This window comes from Ursus americanus, chromosome 33 (assembly GCF_024610735.1).
Source record: "Ursus americanus isolate L20-20 chromosome 33, mUrsAme1.1.p, whole genome shotgun sequence".
NCBI lineage: Eukaryota > Metazoa > Chordata > Mammalia > Carnivora > Ursidae > Ursus > Ursus americanus.
This window is the reverse complement of record NC_142159.1, coordinates 29,607,308-29,628,546: the sequence shown is the minus strand read 5'-3', so window position 1 is coordinate 29,628,546 and position 21,239 is coordinate 29,607,308. Positions and strand designations below refer to the sequence as shown.

Genomic DNA, 21,239 nt, shown 5'->3' with positions numbered 1-21,239 from the left:
TCCTTGTACACACCAGACCTGCTTTGCTTCTTTGGGGATGATTTCTAGCAGTGGGTCGAGTGGCGGATGCCCATGTGATTCTGCTCAGGGTTGCTGACTCCCTGTATCGGGCCACCCGCTCCTGTGTCCACCTGTACCGTGCAAGGTGCCTGCCACCGTCTAGGACTTGGGCCAGTTGAAGCGACGGAGCTGTCCTTCTGTGATTGTGGAACTGGGATGGCTGGAGAGCCCATCCTTTAAGTAGCGCGTCAGGGAAAAAGGGATCGAGGTAGACCCCTCCCGTGAGTCCTCGCGGGATCCCCTGGGGGATCTGTGGTCCTCCTGGGCCTGGCTGAAGCCTGTGGTGAGCTTGCCCTTCATTCAGTCTTCTCTTCACCTCCTCCTTAGAACTCAGCTCCAGTGTCTCCTCCTCCGGGAAGCCTGTCTGGCCCCTCCTGCCTCTGTGCTTTCCAGCTACCTCAAAGTCAGGGACCCTCCATCCCTGGGACCACACATCGACCTTGGTGGCTCCTGGAGGCCAGGCCATACTCTTGCCACCTCTGGGTCCCTGGTCCTGGGTCTGCGCTTACGGCACTTCTGGGTCTCTAGACCTGGGGCCACATTGTCGTCACCTGTGGGTCCCGGTCTTGGTAGAGCACTGCTGTGCCACCGGCATTCATGATAGTTTGGATGGAGTAGGTAAGGGAATTGGTGGTGGCTTTGGTGACCGTGGTGAGATGGGGGTGTCCACAGAGTTGAGGCCCCCGGGTGTGACCCCGTGCCAGAGTCTCCGGAACAAACATGGTTGTTTGGTGCCGATGAGACGCGGAGGGCGGGGTGAGTGAGGGTGCGCCCTGAGCCCTGGCACCATCTCTCTGGCTCTGACACGCCCCCTCCTTCTTCTGTCTCAGGGTCCTTAACTTAGTCACTTCTGCAATGTCCCATTTGCCTTGTTACATGCCGTACTCACGGGCTCCAGGGACTGGGGTGTGGACGTCTCCGGGGGCCGTCATTCAGCCAACCACAGGGGCTTCTCAGTTGTGGCTGTTGGAGGTTTCTGGCCCCGCTGGTGGGAGCCCAGGAGCCACCTCCTCCGTCCCTTGGCCTTGGGTAGCCTCAGTTTGCTCATCTGTGAGGTGGGATCCGTGCTACCTCCTCCTTCCTCCTCTTGGGGTTGTTCTGATCGGATGTGGTAGTGGGAGTCAGACATGCTAATTGTAACCCCTGCGCTGAGCTCCACCAAGGGCCAGTGGGGGAGGGGGGAGCCACGTGGAGCTGAGCCCCTGGAATGGGAATTGGTGGGAAGGAAGAGAGGGGTACCAGCAGTGACCATGGTGGCTGATACTGGCTCGCGCTCAGGGTGGCGTCAGGGGAGGTCCCAGCAGGGGCCTGCGGGCCGTGTGTGTCCCTGAGATTTGATCCTGCTGGTGCTGGGAGCCTCGCCGGGAGGCTGCTGGCCAGGGCAGGCTGGAAGTGGTGGTGGGGGTGAGGGTGAGTCCGGGAAGGTCCAGAGGTGGGATTGGTGGACTTGGCCACTGGCAGGGGTGCCGGGGGGGAGTGTGTGGCCCAGGGAGAGGCAAGAGCCCATCAGGATGGGCGTTTTTTCAGGGCTCCATGAGTGAGCACAGCAGACAGCAGGTGGGCCCGAGCACAGAGAGCTGGGGACGCTGGCTCATCCTCAGGCCGGGGGGGCCGCGTCTGTCCACAGCCCTAGCTGCCTTGGAGGGGCTCCACCCTCAGCCCTCCTGCGGTGACTTCCTCAGCGACTTCTCAGGATCCGGTGGCCACTGGGTCACACCTTCGGGGAGCAAATCAAGCCTCTGGCCTGGTACCGAGGTTCCACTGGCCCTGGATACCCTTGGTTCCTCGAGAACCCTTCAACCCTCACTGACCAGAAACCCCGCACAGGGATGGGGAGGGCTGGGGTGGTGGGGAGTGGAGCCCTACAGGGCTGGGGGTATAAGCACGTGTTGGGGGTGCTGGAGGCTCAGAAGCTCAGACGTAGCCATCTGGGTCCTCTCCGCAGGGTGCCACACCTGTCATCATCATGCAGTTCATGAGAGCACTTGCTTCCCCCCAAACCCTGGACTCCCCTCAGGGCAGATTCTGGGCACATTTGCACTGCACCGCCCGTTGTGAGCTGTGGGCTGTTTTCATGCCAGCATTCAGATGTCCGTAAAGTTGCATGGATAGGTTGAGACAGGGAGCCAGTGTGTTCGCAGGGCCAAGTCATTCCAGAAGGTTCCAGACGTCATGCGTGTGGGCCCTGGTGCCAAGCACAGACAGACCTGGCCAGCATGGTCCAGCAGGGCACATGATGGAGACACACCTGCTGTGCCCCAGGGTAACCAGAATTCGGATGAGGAGGGTCTCACCTGTGCAGAGGCTGGGCGGTTAGGGAAGGATCACTTCGGCTCCCATACTTCAGCTTGGAGGAGCGAGCAGGTCGGGAGGGCAGGAGGCAGCCATGAGTGTGTGCATGAGGAAGGAGCCTTGTCACCTGGGGGAGGCGCTGCAGCTAGGGGGTGATCGCCTGCTCTGCGGGGAGGTCCTGTGTCTGTGGAGGTGGGTTGGCGGGGTCAGAGCCTGCCACAGGGCCGGGCCACGGGGGCTGCGCTTGGTGTTAGGGGTTTATGGAGGGGAGTAAGATGGGGAGCAGCTGAAGTTGGGGGGCAGTGGGGCTGTCCTGGTCAGCTCAGCAGCCCTAACAGAGCAGACCAGGACTTACAGATGTTTCTTTCTCACCGCCTGCAGAGGAGGTCTCAGAGCGGGGTGCCCGCAAATTGGGTTCTGCGGAGGGTGCCCTCCCTGGTGAGCAGACAGCCTCCGTGCGGGGTCCTCTTCAGGGAGGTGGAGAGCTCTGGGCTCGCCCTGTTGTAAGGGTGCTAATCCTATCAGGGGCTACCTTCCTGACCTCATCTAGACGTAGTCACCTCTGAAAGGTCCCCCTCCCAGCGCCATCACAGGGGTGCCCGGCTCAGTACAGGAATTTGGGGAACAGAGACATTCGGCACACAACAGTGGGTGTGGTGGGGAAGGACTGAGAAGGTATTTTGGGGGCCACCTGCGGAGGGCCAGGAGAAGACCGGACAACTGCGGAGAAGCTGGGGTGGGGATGAGAGCCAGGGACAGGTGGGGACTGAGGGACATGCCCTGGAGGCTGCATGTGCCCTGAGGGGCCTGTGGAGAAGCTGGGTTCTTGGGGGAGGCGCTGAGGAGGGGCTGGATTTAGGGAGACGGGTGTGGCTGGAGAGTATGTCTAGTCCAGGGTGAGATGGAAGGAGGGAAGGAGGAGGGAGGGTGGAAGCAAGGGACTGACGGAAGAGGGGCAGAGGGAGGAAGGGGGGGGGGGAGGAAGGGACGGCGTGGGGGGAGGCAGGAGGTCTGCTGGGGGGTCTGGCGCATCAGACCAGTGCCTCTATCCTCACTTTCAGATGGGCTCCTTAGGGCAGGGAACCACCCTCTTTGCCCCTGCCACCGTCACTGCTGGCTGCCACCAGCCTGGATTCTGGGGACACTCACGCTTCAGCCCTGGCCCCACCTTAAGTTACCGTGTGGACCTCGGCCCTGCTGGGACAAAGCCCACCCTTGCCAGACCCTCTCTGAGCTCCTGATCCAGAGGGTCCAGATCCTTTTTCCAAAACCTTTCTTCCTTATTATTTGATCCCCAGACAGGGAATTCACAGAAATTTGGTACATATGTGCATCCAGCCCCCATTCAGCCATCTGTCCATCGAGGTTTGCAGATTTCCACCTGAGAGAAGAAGACTGGCACCGGTTTTCTCCTGGAAGAGTGGGGAGCAGACCGCAGCTTGTGTCCCCACAGCTCTAGGATGAACCTCTCACTTCCCAGCATCCCTGAGACCAGGGTGCGTCTTGGAGGTCTGCGGGTCCCGGTTTACTTGGCAATGCTTTTCTCTTGCTTTGGTGGCACGCACAATAATGGTGTTTCTAGTCACTGGCCTCTTGATTCGATGAGGAATGTCAACGAGCTGAGCTGGCATCTGGGGCAGAGGGGAGGGTTGGGCGTGAGCATGGGATGCAGGCACAGAGGTGCTTGTGGTCTGGTCCCAGGAGGTGGGGTGATTTTGAGGGATGGCAGGTCTGTGGTGTGGCCAAGGAGGAGGAAGGTCCAGGTTACCAGTGTTGAGAGAGAGAAGGGGACCCAGTGCCCAGATCTTTGAGGGTGGGAAGATGACACTTGGAGAAGGGGAGGGGAGTGGCCAAGGGGCAGCCCACCGACCATCCATGGCCCTGGGAGCTAGGCACCGGGTCGAGGGCCCCGTGGGGCTGGCTTTGGGGGGAGAGGTGCTATTTCCACAGTGCCTGGGTGGCCTGTGGGGGCGTGCAGTGAAGCAGATAATGGGGGGCGGGCACCGCGGGGACCGGTCGTGTTTGTGGGAGAGTTGGAGCCATCAGGCAGAGAACCGTGCTCCCCAGCCTCTTGTGATGAGGACATTCCCGCCCGGAGCGGTATGGGAGGACAGGAAGGGCACGCTCTGGGGCTTGACGGACCAGACTTGCGGACAGAGATCTGCCTCAGGGGCTCCGGGCGCGGGGCTGCCTGTGGTGCTACCCGGGCGTCTGTGCTCCTCAAAGTGACATCAGTGCACTGTCTGGTGAGGGAAGGAGCCTTTGGAATGAACGAAATGCCTGTTTTGTTGCACGAAAAGAGTACGGTAGACGTTAGCTCTTTTTTAGAAGTGCTTTTATTTGATACAGTTTACAAGGATAATCAAATAACAGGTTGAGTTTTGAGTGTGGGCCCCAAAAGTTAATCTTAGCAAATTTAAAAAAGTAATCGTCATAATAACAAGCCAAAAAAAAGCTAAGAACACAGTCCAGGAGGCACCTCCTCGGCCTGCCCTGGTTTGGGGGGTTTTAGCTTTTCTTTAGGGAGGGGTGTTATGGTCTGGTGCCTCCGTTCTCTGGTCCCATTTTCTTTCTTCATTATTTTTAACCAAAACCAAGCATTCCAGAAACGGTAAACTCCAGAGGGTGCAGCTGGATGTGTTTTTACAGAAGAGCCCGTCGGCTTCCAGCTGTTCAGGGGGTACACCCCACCTGTGCCCAGACTCGCCTCCACAGCGCCCCCTCCCCTCCCCCGGCGCCCCCGCCCTGCCCCCAGGCAGCCTCTGTTCCGCCCTCTGCCAGGGGAGTTTTGCTTGTGTTGGATCTCTTCGTCCTGGAGTCCTGGAGTCGCACAGGATCTCAGTCACCATCCTGTTGCTGAGACCTCCCTATCGTGTTGGTTATGGTTCAGGGTTACCGTTCCCTTTGCTGGGTCCTCTCAAAGGTTGCGGTTTTCGGCTCCTGCCGGGGTGGGGGGGGGGCTGCGCACCCCCGTGTGCGAGCGTGCTGCTTGCTCGCACACACGGACACACGCTTCATCTGCGTGCACACTAAGCCGCGGGGTCTGTGTCTGTGCAGGTTATTCGGTTCTGCCGTCTCCTGAAGTGGCACCGGTTTGCACAATGCACAGCTCTCCAACATCACCGGTGTGGACTTTGTCCCATACCAGCAACCAGGGGTGACCCCAACTGCGTGTCCTACAGTTTAACTCAATTCCGACGTGTCTACCTGGGGTTAGTGCAGACCCCCCGGCGTGAGGGCTCGGTCCACAAGACAGCCCCAACTCCAGACGCTGCCCTATTCCTGACCGACCCACGAGAAATCAGGTGTTGTTCCCAAGACCCCCTTCTCGGGTTCAGGAATTTGCTAGAACGGCTCACAGAACTCAGGAAAACACCAATTTGCCAGCGTATTATAAAGGATGCAACTCAGGAACGGCCTGATGGAGGAGATGCGGAGGGCTTGATGGGGGGGGGGGGTGCTTCCTCGCCCTTTCCAGGTACAGCGCCTGAAGCCCTGCAAACCCGGGCAGCTAGGGATGTTCATGGAGGTTTCATTACACAGGTGTGATGGATGAAATCATCGGCCATTGCTCATGGACTCAACCTCCAGCCCCTCTCCCGTCCCCAGAGGTGGGGCATGGGGCTGAAAGTTCAGACCTGCAGTCAGTCTTGGTCTTTCTGGTGGCCAGCCCCCATCCTGAAGCTGCTGGGGCCCGGGCCCTGAGTCATCTCCTTAGTGCACAGAAGACCCCCCATCACTCCCGAGGGGCAAAAGCTTTGGGAGGCGTGTGCCAGGAGAACACACCTGTATAAACGTGAATTCATCAGACCTCCTCCAGGTTGTGGAGGGTCCCTCTTACACACCTTTCCCAGCACACGGGGTTATCAGAAGCTCTTCTTCTGTGCCAGCAGGGCCCGCGTAAAGTGGCCTCATGTTCTGGCCTTGACTTGCATTTCCTCTGAGATGAGCACCGTCCGCATGCCTCTGGGCTTTCCTGCGGACCCACTTTGGTGAAGTGCCTGTTCAAGTCTTCTGCCCAGTTTCAGAAGCAGGGTGGTTTAAAAACAATTTAATTGGCTGTACATCTTTTTTTTTTTTTTAAGACTTTTGTTTATATGAGAGAGAGAAAGAGAGAGAGAGCATGAGCAGGAGGAGGAGCAGAGGGAGAGGGAGAAGCAGACTCCTCGCTGAGCAGGGAGCCCCACACAGGGCTCCATCCCGGGGCTCGATCCCAGGACCCCGAGATCACGACCTGAGCGGAAGGCAGACGCTTCACCGACAGAGCCACCCAGGCGCCCCTAGGCGGTATATCTTTTTTATTGATTTGTAGGGGCACTTGATGTATTTTGGATATGAGTTCTTTGATCATCAGAAATTTGTTCCTGCAGTCAGCAGCTTGCCTCTTCATTCTTTTGATGAAGAAAATGGAGTCTTACGTTACAATTAGTGCTGTTTGTACTGCGTTGAAGAAATGCCTCTTTGCCCCAAGGGCCTGAACATCCTCCTTCAAGCCACGGTCGCAGGGGTTCATTATTCCTGAGACTCCTGGGAGTGAACTGTGTGTGTGGTGTGAGGTAGGGGGTCCAGGTCATTGGCATCCTTGGTGATAACCAGTTGGTCCAGGACCGTTGATTGCGAAGCCCATCCCTTTCCCACCACATTACAATGGTGTCCTTGTCATAAATTAGGTGACTGTCCGTGTGGGGACCTATTTCTGGACTTCTGTGGCACTGCTCTGTTGTACCAACCAACATCACACGTTTTAATTCAGCTTTAATAACCATGAATATCCTATGTTGTAAGTCCTCCGTTGTTGTTTTCCTCCGAGATTATCCTGGCCGTTCTCTGCCTTTTCCATGTCTGTATAGATTTTCCAAGTGGCTTATAATTTCCCAAAAACCCAGTGAGGCTGTTTGTTTGTTTTTAGTTTGGATTGCATTTGAATTTATAGACGAACGTGGGAGAACTGACGTCTGTACGGTAGTGAGGCGTCCAACCCAGAGCGTTCGCTTACCGCTTCTTTCCACTCTCTCAGGAACATTTTATGGCCTTCTGTGTAGCAGTCCTGCAATTTTTGTCGGAGTGCTTCCCTGGTATTTAATTTTTTATGCCATTTTAAATGCTGTCACCTTTATAGTTTTCTGTTTGTTCGTTGAGAGAACTGCAGTTAATTGTTTTATATTGACTTGTCCAGCAACCCTGTAAAATTCACATGTGAATCCCAGCTCTTTATCTGCCGACCCCCGTGGACTAGCATTCTGCTGTGCAATGGGTCTTATTTCTACCTCTCCAACCCCGAATCTGTTTATCTTTCCAAAACAATATGGTCCAGAAGTGGTGGCTCAAAACTTCACCGTTAAGGATATTTGTAGAATGATTTTTTTTTCTTTTGTAAATCCCCACCATTAACAAATTAAGGAGGTTCTATCTTTTTCCTAGTTGAGAGTTTTTGTCCTGAATTGTATTCGATTTTATCAAATGCTTCTTTTCTTCATCTGTTGACAAGCTTCTCTCTTTTATTCTATTAATAAGGTGAATTAGGGGTGCCTGCGTGGCTCAGTTGGTCAAGCGTCTGACTCTTGATTTCAGCTCAGGTTGTGATCTCAGGGTTGTGAGATCGAGCCCCACATCAGGGCTCCCTGCTCAGCGGGGAGTCTGCTTCTCCCTCTCCCTCTGCCCCTCCCCCCACTTGCACATGTGCCCTCTCTCTAAAGTAAATAAATCACTTTTAAAAAAAGGTGAATTAGGGGCGCCTGGGTGACTCAGTCGTTAAGCGTTTGCCTTCGGCTCAGGCGTGATCCCGGCGTTCTGGGATCGAGCCCCACATCAGGCTCCTCCACTGGGAGGCTGCTTCTTCCTCTCCCACTCCCCCTGCTTGTGTTCCCTCTCTCGCTGGCTGTCTCTGTCAAATAAATAAATAAAATCTTAAAAAAAAAAAAAAAAGGTGAATTAACTGATAGACCTTGAATGTCAACATTTGGTTGTGATGAATTACCTTTCCTATATTTCGCCAGATTTAATTTGCTAATATTTTGTTTGGTGTTTTTGCAACTGTATTTGTGAAAGAGATTGGCCTGTAGTTCTTCTTGTAATGTCATTGTCAGAATTTAACATGGAGGTATATTGGCCTTATAAAATTAAATGAGCTTTTTTTAATTCTTGAGAAGATTTTATGTAAGATTGATATTTCTAACTTAATTATTTTTTTAAAAGATTTTATTTATTTATGTACAGAGAGACAGCCAGCGAGAGAGGGAACACAGCAGGGGAGTGGGAGAGGAAGAAGCAGGCTCCCAGCCGAGGAGCCCGATGTGGGACTCGATCCTGGAACGCCGGGATCATGCCCTGAGCTGAAGGCAGACGCTTAACGACTGCGCTACCCAGGCACCCCTCTAACTTAATTATTTGCAAGAATTCACCAGTAAAGCGTTACGGGCCTGGAGTTTTCTTTGTGGGAAGGTTTTAAATTCTTTGTTTAATTTTTAAAATAGAAATCAACTATTGAGATTTTGTATTTCTTTTCTTGTTATCTTCAGTTAAGTTGTGGGTTTTTTAAAAAGATTTTTTAATTTATTTATTTGAAAGAGAGAGAGAAAGAGAAAGGGAGCACAAGTGGGGGAAGGGACAGAGGGAGAGAATATCCAAGCCGACTCCTGCTGACCATGGAGCCTGACTTGGGGCTCGATCCCATGACCCATGAGATCAGGATATGAGCCAAAACCACGAGTCAGATGCTCAACTGACTGAGCCACCCAGGTGCCCCAAGTTTAGTTGTGCTTTTAAGGACTTCTAAAAGTCTAAATAATATTTATTGACATAGTTCGTATCTTCATTGTGTTTTAAAATATCTTTATGGGGCACCTGGGTGGCTCAGTCAGTTAAATGTCTGCCTTTGGCTCAAGTCATGATCCCAGGGTCCTGGGATCGAGTTCCCCATTGGGCTCCCTGCTCAGCAGGAGGCCTGCTTCTTCCTCTCCCACTCCCCCTGCTTGTGTTCCCTCTCACTGTCTCTCTCTTTCTCTGTCAAATAAATAAATAAAATCTTAAAAAAAAATAAAACACCTTTATTTTTAAATTTTTTATAAAGATTTTTTATCTTTTCATTTGAGAGAGAGACTGAGCGTGCACAAGCAGGGGGAGCAGCAGGCAGAGGGAGAGGGAGAAGCAGGCTCCCCACTGAGCAGGGAGCCCAATGTGGGACTCGATCCCAGGACCCTGAGATCATGACCTGAGCCGAAGGCAGATGCTTAACCAACTGAGCCACCCAGGCGCCCCTAAAATATTTTTAATGTCTGTAGATGTTATCAAAGTATTAGGGACTTCTCTTTCTCTTTTTAATTTTGTCACTTTCTCATCGTGTGTTTTGTGCTCTATTAGACGCATACAAATTTAGGGTCATGATATCTGCTTTTTGGATCGACACTCTTATCATCATGAGATGTTGCTTTTTGAGATGAAAAATATTATCAGCCTGTGAGTCTCCTTTGCGTGTGCGTGTGTTGGGGAAAGGAGGACTTAGTGTTTATGTGGTATCCTTTTCCTTTCAACTGTCCTGTGTCATATGCTGGAAATGGGTCGTACTAGCAGAAGTTAGTTGTGTTTAGTGTACTCTGGATAATCCATGTCTTTTAATTGAAGCATTTAGTCCATTTACGTTTAACACCATATTGGTATGTTACAGTTTAAATCTCCCGTCTTAGTGTTCATTTTATAATCCACCCATCTGGTTCTTTTCTTGCCTGCCTTTGGTGCAATCAAGTATTATTATTCCATACCCCCCCTTATTAGCTTTGTTAAGTAATACTTAAAAAAATTTTTTTTTTTAATATTCTGGCTCCCTTAGAAATTACGAAACACATTCTTGGAATGCACCTTAAATTAAATACTTGTGCTATTTCCCAGGTAAAACAAGACCCTTACAACACTTCAGTTATATTCAACCTCTGTCAGTTTTTATGCTATTGTTGTGTGCAGATGTCACATATATTTTAAACCCCACAAATCATCATTAATATTGTTTTAGGGGCACCTGGGTGTGGCTTAGTCGGTTGAGCATCTGACTCTGGATTTTGGCTCAGGTCGCGATCTCAGGGTCGTAAGTTTGAGTCCCACGTCAGGCTCCACACTCGGGGGAGTTTGCTTGAGGATTCTCTCTCTCCCTCTGCTCCCCCCCCCCCATTCTCTCACTCCCTCCCTCTCTCTCTCAAAAATAAATCTTTTAAAAAAATATTGTTTTAAATGCTACCCATTCCAATTTTCCCGTTTATTTAACCTTCTGATGGGCTTCATTTCTTCCTTCATGATCGTGCTTATGTCTGAGGTCGTTTTTCTTCTGTCTGAAATACTTCCTTTAGTATTTCTGTTGGCATAGATTTGCCGACAATTAATTGGTTTTTGTTTGTGTGAACATATGTTTCTTTTGCATTCATTTTTGAGGGATATTTTTCACTGGGTGCACAAGCGTAGGCAGTCCTCATTGTTCTTTCAGCACCTTTGGTACATTGTTTTCTGGCCTTTGTTGTTTCTGTTGGAAAGTCACCTGTCCATCTTGTTGTTCCCCTGAAGGTAATGCTTCTCTCTCTCTCTCTCTCTCTCTCTCTCTCTCTCTCTCTCTTCTTTCTGGCTGCTTTTAAAATGGTCTTTGTTCTTCTATTTCAGCAGCTCTGTGAAAGAGAGGGAAGTATTGAATTTATCCCAACTGAGGTTTGTAGAGCTTTTTGGATCTGGGGCATAATGCCTTTTGTCTTTTTGGAAAATGTCAGTCAGTATCTTTTCAACTACTGCCCTGTTCTTTCTGCCTTCTTCCCCCAGGACTCCATACCCACATCTTTTCACCAAATCCCATATGTCTCTTATGCTCTTTTCTGTTTTTTTTCCATCCTGGTTTTCTTTACCTTCTGTGCTTCGATCTGGGTATTTTCTACCGATGTGTCTTGTTTTGTCTAATCTGCTTTTAAATCTTTCTCCTGAGTTATTGATTTCAGTTACTCTTTTTGGTTTTAAATTTCTGAAATCCTGGGATATTTAGTAGACTTCTCTCTTTTATAGGTCTAGTTTAGTGGTGAAATCCTCTCATCTTATCTTTTTAAATACATTTGAATATCTGAATTACCTGAGTCTATTTCTGTTGACTATTCAAGATGCTTCTATTTCTTGGCCTGCCTGGTAATTTTTGACGGAATATCAGATACTGTATTTGAAAAACTGTAGGTATTCCAAATGATGTTATTTTCCTCATGAGAGGATTTAATTTTATTCTGGCAGATGGAATGTGGACAGGTTACCTTGATTCTGCTCAAGCTGGTCCATTTCCCATTTTCCTTAAATATCTTTCTGTAATGTCAACCCAGAAGGTCTGGGAGTTTACCAAGACCGTAATCCCCAGCTCTTGTCTCCCGAGCACCATGAGTCAGCCAAAATCTCTACCTGGGCTGGCTTTTGTTTTTTGGTTTTTTGTTTTTGTTTTTTTTTTTTTCATTTAGCAGCTGCTTTCTGCTTGGCTTCTTGGCCTCTCGCTTGTGCGCGGATCCAGCAGATGCCTGGTAGGGAAACCACATGCTGGGTTACAGGCTCACTTCTCCACAGCTTCCTTTTCTGAGGGGTCTTGAGAGATCCTCTCAGGCAGGGGTGACGTGGGCCTGGAGGGCAGTGCATCAGCCCAGAGGGGATTATTCTCCAGCCTTAAGATCTAATGGGATTTGCCTTGCTAAGCTGTGGGCTCACTTGGGACCCATGACCTTTCCTTCTTTCTTGTGTCTCCCTTTTGGAATGGGAGGGGCCTGTCCCGACGCTGTATTTTGGAAGCCTGTATCTTGTTTGGTTTCACTGGCTCACAGCTGGACTGGAATTTTGTCTCTGGACGAATAGTACCTGGAGTCGCACCTTTGCCTGATTTAGATAAGACTGTGGACGTCAGAGCCGATGCTGGAATGAGTTAAGACTTTGGGGGCTGTTGAGATGGAATGAGTGTATTTTGCGTGCAAGAAGGACATGAATTTGGGGGGGGGGTGGCTGGGGCAGAGTGTTATGGACTGAATGTGTCCCCTCAGAACTCCTGTGCCTAAGCCCTATCCCCCACTGGGACAGTATTTGGAAATGAGGCCTTGGGGAGGGGATAGTTGAGGTCAGAGGGCGGGGCCCTCCTGATGGGATCCGTGCCCTTACAAGAAAAGAGCCGGAGATCTGTGTCTGCCCTGGGAGCACATAGTGAGAAGGCCGTCTTCAAGCCAGGAAGAGCCGTCGCCGGCACCGACCGTGCCGGCACTCTGACCTCAGGCCTCCAGCCTCCAGACGGTGAGAGCTCACTTTCAGTTGCTTGCGCCCCAGTCTGTGGTGCTGGCCCAGCATCCCGGGCTCACTGAGAGCTCCTCAGGCTTGGGTGGTTTGGGCATCCTGAGCCCCGGTTTCTATCTCCAGATGGACGCCCCGAGCTGCATGTAGGTCTTGCTTTCTGTTTGGACCCCAAGATCTCACAGCACAGCCTGAGGGCGCGGGGTGGGCCTGGTGACACCTCCCTCCCTCCCTTCTGGCATCGTCTGCCCTCCTCCCCCCGCGTCCGCCTGTGACGTCCAGGCACATTTTCATTGTTGTAGTTTCATTGCTGTTGTGGTTTGTTCTTGGAGACGGGTTCAGATTCCGGCCCAGCGGTTCCTGGTGCCAGCCCACGTCTGCCGGGCCCATCTTGCCAGTCCGAGCTGCTGCTTCGCTGGGCAGCAGGTGGTTCTGGTGCTCCTGCCGGCGTGGCTCTGTGCTCTGTGCCTGGGCGCGGTCTCAGCGGTGGGAGAGGCGCCGGTCCCGCTGCAGCCCGGTGGGCGCTGGGCAGCTCTGAGCACTTTCCATTTAAAGTGAATCCATGGGGGAAATCTTCCACACAGAGATGAGTTGTGTTCAGTATGAATTTATTTATAGTAGGTTACTTGGAAGTTGGTGTACATTTTTCCATAGAATCTTTGTGAAATATTGGTCAGCCATTTCATTAAAACTTGACTTGTACCATGAAAAATTAAGGTATTTGTGATAAAATGATTAGAAAGTTGAACTGTTGGGATGCCTGGGTGGCTCAGACAGTAAAGGGTCTGCCTTCGGCTCAGGTCATGATCTTGGGGTTCTGGGATCGAGCCCCATGTTGTGCTCTCTGCTCGGTGGGGAGCCTGCTTCTCCCTCTGCCTCTGCCTGTCGCTCCCCCTGCTTGTGCTCTCTCTCTGTCAAATAAATAAATAAAATCTTAAAAAAAAAGAAAGTTGAACTGTGACAATCCCTCCCCCTTAAAACACCTCTTAGAATTGGTTTTCTTAATGGGTACTGACAGTATTTGGTGAGGAAGAGACAGCTCTGAGAGCCCCTGGCAGGGCTGTGACCCTCTCTTCCTGGGCAGGAAAGGGGTCCAGCCCCCCGCTGGCCTCCAAGTCCCAGCAGGCTTTCCTTACGGGAGCATCTCTCATTTTAAAAAATCAGCAGCCCGATCCCCAGACACGTGCCTGCACACGCCTCTCACCTCACTAGGTTTCTCAGTGGGGGTGAATCAGAGATTGGTTTCCAAAGCAGGCGACCTGTGTTTGCACAGGCCCTCCCACAGGCCGTCAGCACCTGTCTGTCCTCCATGGGGCCTTTTCCTCCGGAGGGAGCGGCTTCCCCCATCAAGGAGCACTTTGCATCCCCTTCCCTAACCACTGCCTGCCTTCTCCACCACGTGTTAGCACCTCTCCCATCCGTGGCAGCCTGGCGTTCCCCGCTCTGCTGTTGCCGCCTCGTGGAGCCCATGCCAGATGCCCACTCTGCCGAGGGGAAGAGGAGTCGGTGGGGAGCTCCTGAAGGGGCTGCTGAGCCTCGAGGACCGTGGCCTAGTCACCGGCACGTGGGCATCGTGGGAAAGGTGTGTGGCAGAACGGCTGCACGCTGGGCCCAGAGAAACGGGAGCCGAATGCTGCCCCCCGTTCCCCTCAGTGGAGAGGCTCACCGTTATGTGGCTTGTACACAGTTTCAGCTTGAAAACCACAGTCTGCAGGCAGGTGCGGCCCCGTGATGTAGCCTGGAACGTGGGGCTGCCTTGGCGCTGCTGAGTGGCAGTGCGGGCGGGCGCCGTGGAGGACCGCTGTGGCTGCAGACGGGCAGCTCGCCCGAGTGAGGCCCCCACAGAACGTGTCCAGAGGAGGTGGTGCCCGGGTGGATACAGCTGAGCCCGGCCCAGGCTCTCTCTGTCTGCCTACGGCTGTCCTCAGCTTGTGGATACGGCCCTGGGGCTGCCCCCATCGTGTCCACCGAGCCAGGAGTGACCGGGCCTGGGGTCCCTGCCCCCTGCCCCCTCGGGGAACGGGGCGTCCCGGCCTGGGAGGGAAGTCCCTCTCTGCAGCCTCGTGGGGCCATTTCGGTCATGGGACTGCCCTGGGCTGATGACATCACTGGGGGTCACTGCTGCGACTGCTTTAGAGCAGATGAGGTCAGCACCCCACCCCCAAGGTTTGGGGAGCGATGCCAGGACCACACGAGGAAGGACAGGCGGGTGTCGGGGGCAGCCAAGGTGGGAAGCGACCTTGTTCCCGTTTGCTCCCGGGGAGGAAAGCCGGGACTTAGAATGACCGGTGCCTCGCAAACATGCTGGGCGATGAAGCCTTGCCCCACAGCCCCGCCGTCTGCGGTGCCCACCCCGAGGGCTCTGACCACGTGGCTCATTCGTGCCCCCGCCCCATGGGGCGTCACTGCCAGGCTGTCCCCTCCGAGTCCCTGGTCCAGCCGACTCATGCTTCTCTCCAGCATATTCATTGTGTTTCCCATCATTTGCCATCAGTTCCAAGAGGACAGACTTCTGTCTGTTTTCTGTCGTGTCCCCCGTGCCTGCCAAGGGTACTGACTCTCCAGGGAGGAGCTGATGCGGGCAAGCAGGACGGGGCGCTGGCACGGAGGTCGGTCGAGCACCTTTGTTGTCTGCCGTGTACTTCCCTAGACTTGTGGTATCGCAGTGACAAAGGCCGTGTCCTGTGTGCTGAGGCCTTGTCGGGAGGAGGGGGCTCCTGCGGTGCAGGCAGAAGCCAGGCTAGCGCGTCACGTCTGTGGGAGCGGGGGCCGTGGCTGACGTGACCCGAGAAGGCCACCTCCTCCCACACCGCGTGGCTTCCTGCTGCGTGATCCCCAGACCATTCCCGGGCCCCCTTCTGTTACATGGCTCTTCTTCACTCACCTTTCAAAACCTGGTGCACTGTAAATGACATTTTCAGCTGGGAAACGGGTGGTGGCCAGAAGCAGGCCTGTGACTGGGGACATCCCTCCCTGGAAGAGGTCTGCGTCCTGGTCGCATCCTGCTCCTTGCTGGCCTGGGACAGGAGCCACGGCTGGGTCTCCTAAGTCATAGGGGCTGTGTGTTCGTCCACACTCTCCGCTGTCCCTCGGAACCTCCCAGCCAGGGTGCCCACTAGGCTTCACAGCAGCACCAGAACCCTCCCCTGCGGCCAGGCTACGGTCCCGCCCGAAACCCCAGACTGCTGGTTTTAGAAGGTCACGTGGTAACGTGTAGTAGGAGCCTGTGGGTGGAATGTGCCTTCGGCAAGAACAGGGAGTCCTGGGGGAGTGTGCTGTGAACCCAGACACTGGCAGGGTGCTGCGACGCCGAGCTCGGCCCTGCAGGGCCTGCGGCCACCACCTTTCTCCCCCGACACACACATCTCTGCACACAGCCCTGGATGACCGAATGACCGGGGCATCTTAGACGTCCTAGCCCTGGGACTGTGTTCTTTGTCATTACTGTTTTATGTTAGGTATTTGCCCAGAACGATCCAGGGTACTGAGACCTGCTCAGAGAGACCGGCGGTGTCTGCCCCAGGGGCACAGAGTCCAGTCAGAGTCGCGGTCGGGGAGGAAGCTGGGCCTGCAGGTGGCGGCACCCACTCCACTTCCCCCGCATTGGCCCAAGGCCACCTCACCAGCTCCTTGGCCCCGCTTGGGGCCAGGTCACTCAGTGGGACAGCCCCCCGGGGGGGGCGGCATTTGGCTGTCCCTGTGCGGTGCTCCCCACGTGTGCCGCATTGTGGGAGCACTCCCTGTCCGGCTCGGAGAAGCTGCGGGGCCGTCTGTGCGGCGAGCCACGGGGCTGTGCTGGTCACCCCGGGCCCTGGTCCGTTTCCCGTGAACAAGAGAGGCTTTGCCCGCCGCGCTGCCCTGCCCCGGAAGTTCGGCACAGCCCACGCTCGTCCCCGTACCTGCGGGACGTGGGGTTTTTCACACTGTCGCTCCACGCGCATTTCTTGTCAGAGTCCTCACAACACTGCATTGCCATAGAAACGGAGCTCGTTAAAATTCCCTGCAGCCTCCTAATTATAGAATTTCAAAGACAAGCGAAGAGATCCTTCCAAGGGTTGGAGTTGAGGCTGAGAGGAGGGGGAGAGCAGCCCACGCGCACCGGGCACCTCTGGGAGCTGGCTGGGCGTCTCCGTGATTCCCAGTCCAGAGCACAGGCACCCAGGAAGGGCCCCGGGCAGGCACACTCTGACCTCGGAGCGCGGCCTTGACCACACAGCCAAGACAGAACCTCAGACCCGCCGGGATGCCGACTCCCCATGGAGGCCTTTCCTGCCTGCCCGACGTTGGTGGGACCCCTTTCAGCGGGCACCGAGATCAGCGGGATTGAGGTGGACACAGAGTGGGGGCGCAGGGCCAGCGTCGTTCCTAGAGCACCTGCCCGTCCTCACACACATGTTCTCTGAGGACATGTGCTCTTTTCTTCCTTTTTACACTCCGGCTGTCACTTCAGATGAGTAGGGGCTGTGACTTTCCAGGCAGAAACCCAGAATCTGCAAGCATGACGGTTGTCTGAGCCAGTGGCCCATGAGGCTGATGGCCCTGGCCTGCTAGGGCAGAGGATGGCTGGGCCCCTGCCGAGCTCAGGGGCTCAGGAAGGCGGAATGGGCACCATCCAAGTGTGTCCAACCCTGCACGTGGGGAACCTTCTAGTAAAGAGTCTGAGGTTTGAAAGTTTCGGGGGTTTTAGGGGCTACCATGGTGGGAATATGGGTTTTCCAGGAAAGGTGCTCAGTTGATTCAGAAGTTAAGGAGGTGAGGGGTGCCTGGGCGGCTCAGTCAGTTAAGCGTCTGCCTTTGGCTCAGGTCATGATCCCAGGGTCCTGGGATGGAGCCTGCATTGGGCTCCCTGCTCCGCAGGAATCCTGCTTCTCCCTCTCCCTCCGCCCTGATTGTGTTCCTTCTCTGTCTGTTAAATAAATAAATAAATAAATAAATACTTAAAAAAATAATTAGGGAGGAGGTAAGCCCAGTCCAGTCTTGAGAGAAACAGCAGGCAGACCCCAGGAGAGGGGCATCCGACACAGCGTCTGACCCGCGCTGAGGTGAGGTCGTCAAACCAGGGACAGCTGGGAAACTGCCACCACCCAAAGGGGCCTGAGCCAGCAGGGGTGAAGTACCATGTGGGGCTCTGGGTGGCATCTGGGTCAGAACGAGGACATCAGAGAGAAGCTGAGGAAATCCGAATAGAGCATGTGCGTGAGTTAACGACAGCGCGTCAGTTGTAACAAACGTGCCTCACGCTTGTAGGATGTGAGCCGGAGAGGATGCCGGGCGTGCGCTCCGTGGGCTCCCGTGCTGTCTCTGCAGCTCTCCCCTAAGGCTGGGACTGTTCTGAGCCTTGAACTGTGTTGAAAAGGGAGTTGAGGGGGCTGCCGGCTGAAGCCCTGGTGTTCATCTCCGTCTTGGTGAACGTCAGAGGGAAGTCAGGTGTTAACGGGAGGGGAAGCTGTGGGTGGGTTACGTGGGAGCTCTCTGTACTGTCTTTGAACTCTCTGTAAGTCTGAAATAAATTGCACGTGCGTGTGCATGTGGTTTTTTTTGTAAGTGAAGGATGTCCTGCTGTCCCTTGTGGTTCTTTATAACTCACCTGACCGTGGCTTTCCGGGCAGTGGCCTGGGCGTGGATCGGACACCCCAGGGGCTCCCCTGCCTTTGCCTGAGGTGGTGCCAACGACATGGTGCCTTGCCAGGGTCTGCAATGCCAGGGGCTCTGAAAAAACGCCTTCCTGTCTCTGCATCGGGTGGGGGTGCTGGTAAATACCCTCTTAGAGACCGTGTGTGAGTCGGGCTTCTCCAGAGAAACAGAACCGATAGGGTGTATATACAGAGAAAAAGAGCTCTGTTGTCAGGAACTGGCCCATGCAATTAGGGAGGTGGGCAAACCCAAAATCTGCAAGATCAGCGGGCAGGCTGGAGACCCCAGGAAGAGCCTAAGCTTCAGTTCAAGTCTGAAGTCTGGGTGCTACAGAATTCCCTCCTGCTCAGGAGACGCCTTTTGTTCTAGTCAGTCCTTCGCCTGATTGGACGAGGCCCACCCACATCATGGAGGCCAGTCTGCCTCATTCATATTCCACTGATTTAAATGTCAGTCTCATCCAAAAGCACCCTTGGGGCGCCGAGTGGCTCAGTTGGTTAAGTATCTGACCCTTGATCTCCCGAGGTCTTGACCTCAGGGTTGCGAGTTCAAGCCTTGCATGGGGCTCCATGCTGGCTGTGGAGACTACTTAAAAAACAAACAAATAAAAGCAAAAAAACAAACACCCTCACGGAAGCATCCAGAATAACATTTGGCTACATGTCTGGGTGCCGTGGCCCCGCCCAGCTGACACACAAAATGAACCACCCCCTTGTGGCCCTTGCCCAGAGGCACCCAGACACGTTTCCTGAAGCCCTGCTCCGTCTCCAGTTAAAGGCGGCGGCAAGGTCATTCTGCCTCACGTGAACCTGCCGTGGCTGGGGGACAGCCCCCCGGCAGGACCAGCAGCAGGGGACAGGCCCTTTCTTTGCCTACTTAGGGCTTTGTTTCTTTGTTTAAATTTGATATGCTTTATTTATTTATTTATTTTTAAAGATTTTATTTACTTATTTGACAGAGGAGAGAGACAGCCAGCGAGAGAGGGAACACAAGCAGGGGGAGTGGGAGAGGAAGAAGCAGGGTCCCAGCGGAGGAGCCCGATGTGGGACTCGATCCCAGAACGCCGGGATCACACCCTGAGCCGAAGGCAGACGCTTAACGACTGCGCCACCCAGGCGCCCCGATACACTTTATTTAAAATAAAATTCAGCACGCGTTCCCAGCCCCCCTGGCCCCACCAAAAAAAAAGTTTCAAATGAATTCTTAAAGAAAAAATGAGATGGAATTATTTGAAGATCAGTCGGAGGGAAATAATCTGAAATTAGTCTGTAGCCATACTGTTGCTGCTACCTCTGGCCCTCCCTCTGTTTTTACAGTTTTCAGTGTTTACTAAAGGTTTAGCGTGGGCTGAGGCACCCGGAGGGCGTGTCGCCCGTGATCCTACAGAGCTTTCGTATAACGGACACGTGCGGCCCTAGCAGCGGCCGGGATAGAGCTTAACGGGTAGCCGTCGGCCCAGGGGCTGGCCCCAGAGGCTACGCTGTCCTGAACTTGGCATTAGTCTTCCAGTTACTAGAACAACTTCTTCTCACGACTATGTGTCCTGGAACAGTTAGCCCCCCTCAAGTGCTCTGGATCTGGGGGGCCACGTGCAGCCTTTGGTCTTGTCCCCTCAGTGAGTTTGCCTGCCTGCCGTGCACCGCTCACACCCTTGGCCTCTGCTAGGCCATCTTCGTGTTTCTTATTTTGGGCGGCTTTCACCACATGTGAAGGCTAGCTAGTCGGGCGTGTTTGTAGATTTCCGTGTGGTACGTGCACGGGCACAAGAAAACCAGAGTGTTGGCCCTGGTGTGTCCCCCGCGGGTCAGCTCAGCTCCCTCTGTGTCTCTGCGTCCCCCTGTCTGTGTCTGTCACTCAGTGCCTTCTCTCTGCAGGACAGCTGGGGGTTGTGAATACCACATGCAGGGAGGGTCAGGGGGCATGTGTGGGGACATGGGGACAGTCAGTCCTGTGGACATCAGCACGGACCTACCCCCAACCAGGCTTCCCCCAGATCAAGCCAGGTAGGCTGGAAGGGCTGGATATGGCAGGATACGCTCTGTCATCTGGACAAAGGCCCTGGGCGTCACCAGGGACTCCTTAGAGCCGAGGGGCCCGTGGACTGAGGGTGGTCCTTGCGTCCCGTGGACCCCAGGCCTGAAGCCGAGGTGTGGACTTGCAGGTCGGGGAGCAGGGGGGTGAAGGCTGGTGCCACGTCCCGCCCGGCCCTGCTCTCATCTGGGTGTTGGCGGAGAGTCTGTGGCAGGAAACCTTTGAGGGGTCCTGGGTGATGCGTGGGCCTCTGCCAAACCCCCAACTGCCCACCGGCCGTGGGGCTCCTGCCGTGGAGGAATCTGGACGTCTTGTTTCCCACTCAGTCTTCCATTTAGAGGGAGAGAAGCAGGCTCTCCGGTGGCTGTGACCTGATTTCAGCACGGTCCCCCAGAGCTGCTAATTTGCTTGTTTTAAAAACATTTCGTTTCGTTAGTTTCCACATTGGTGTGCATTTGTGGCCCTTCCACGGCTCATGAACGTGGCTTTCACTGCGGGACTTTATAAAAGCACAAAGCTTCCCGTTGTATCCTGAGTATTTTGTTTGTACCAGCGTTCGCTTCAGAGTGTTTGGAAGGAGCAAAGTTACGAGCATTTTTAGGGAAGAGTGAAACCAACAGTTCTAATTAAACGTGTACCTGCAGCATTTTTGACGAGCGGTGTCCTTCTTACAAGTTTGGGGTACGGAATGCATTTTTGGAAAGCGGCGTGTTTGGTAACCCTCGACTCCGCGTGTCTGCCTCACCTCTGCCCTGAGATCTGTCAGGCGGTGGGGGGGGGGGGGCGGGGGCGGGACGGGACACACCGGGTGGGGGGGGTCCCTTGCGTCCGGGGGGGCAGGACGCCCGGCCACATTTCGGGCAGACCGTGGACTCCATGTGGCAGCTGCCGCCCCTCCGTGACCGGGGAGGCATGAGCTCATAGCCTGTGTGCACCGCACCCCAGTGTGG

At 54.2% G+C, this 21,239-nt stretch overlaps 1 protein-coding gene across 1 annotated transcript in view; it reads left to right on the top strand.

Annotated features, from left to right (window-relative positions):
* The window catches only part of PRKCZ (protein kinase C zeta), a 100,651-nt gene that overhangs the window by 48,292 nt on the left and 31,120 nt on the right, over positions 1-21,239 (top strand). The window lies entirely within an intron of this gene.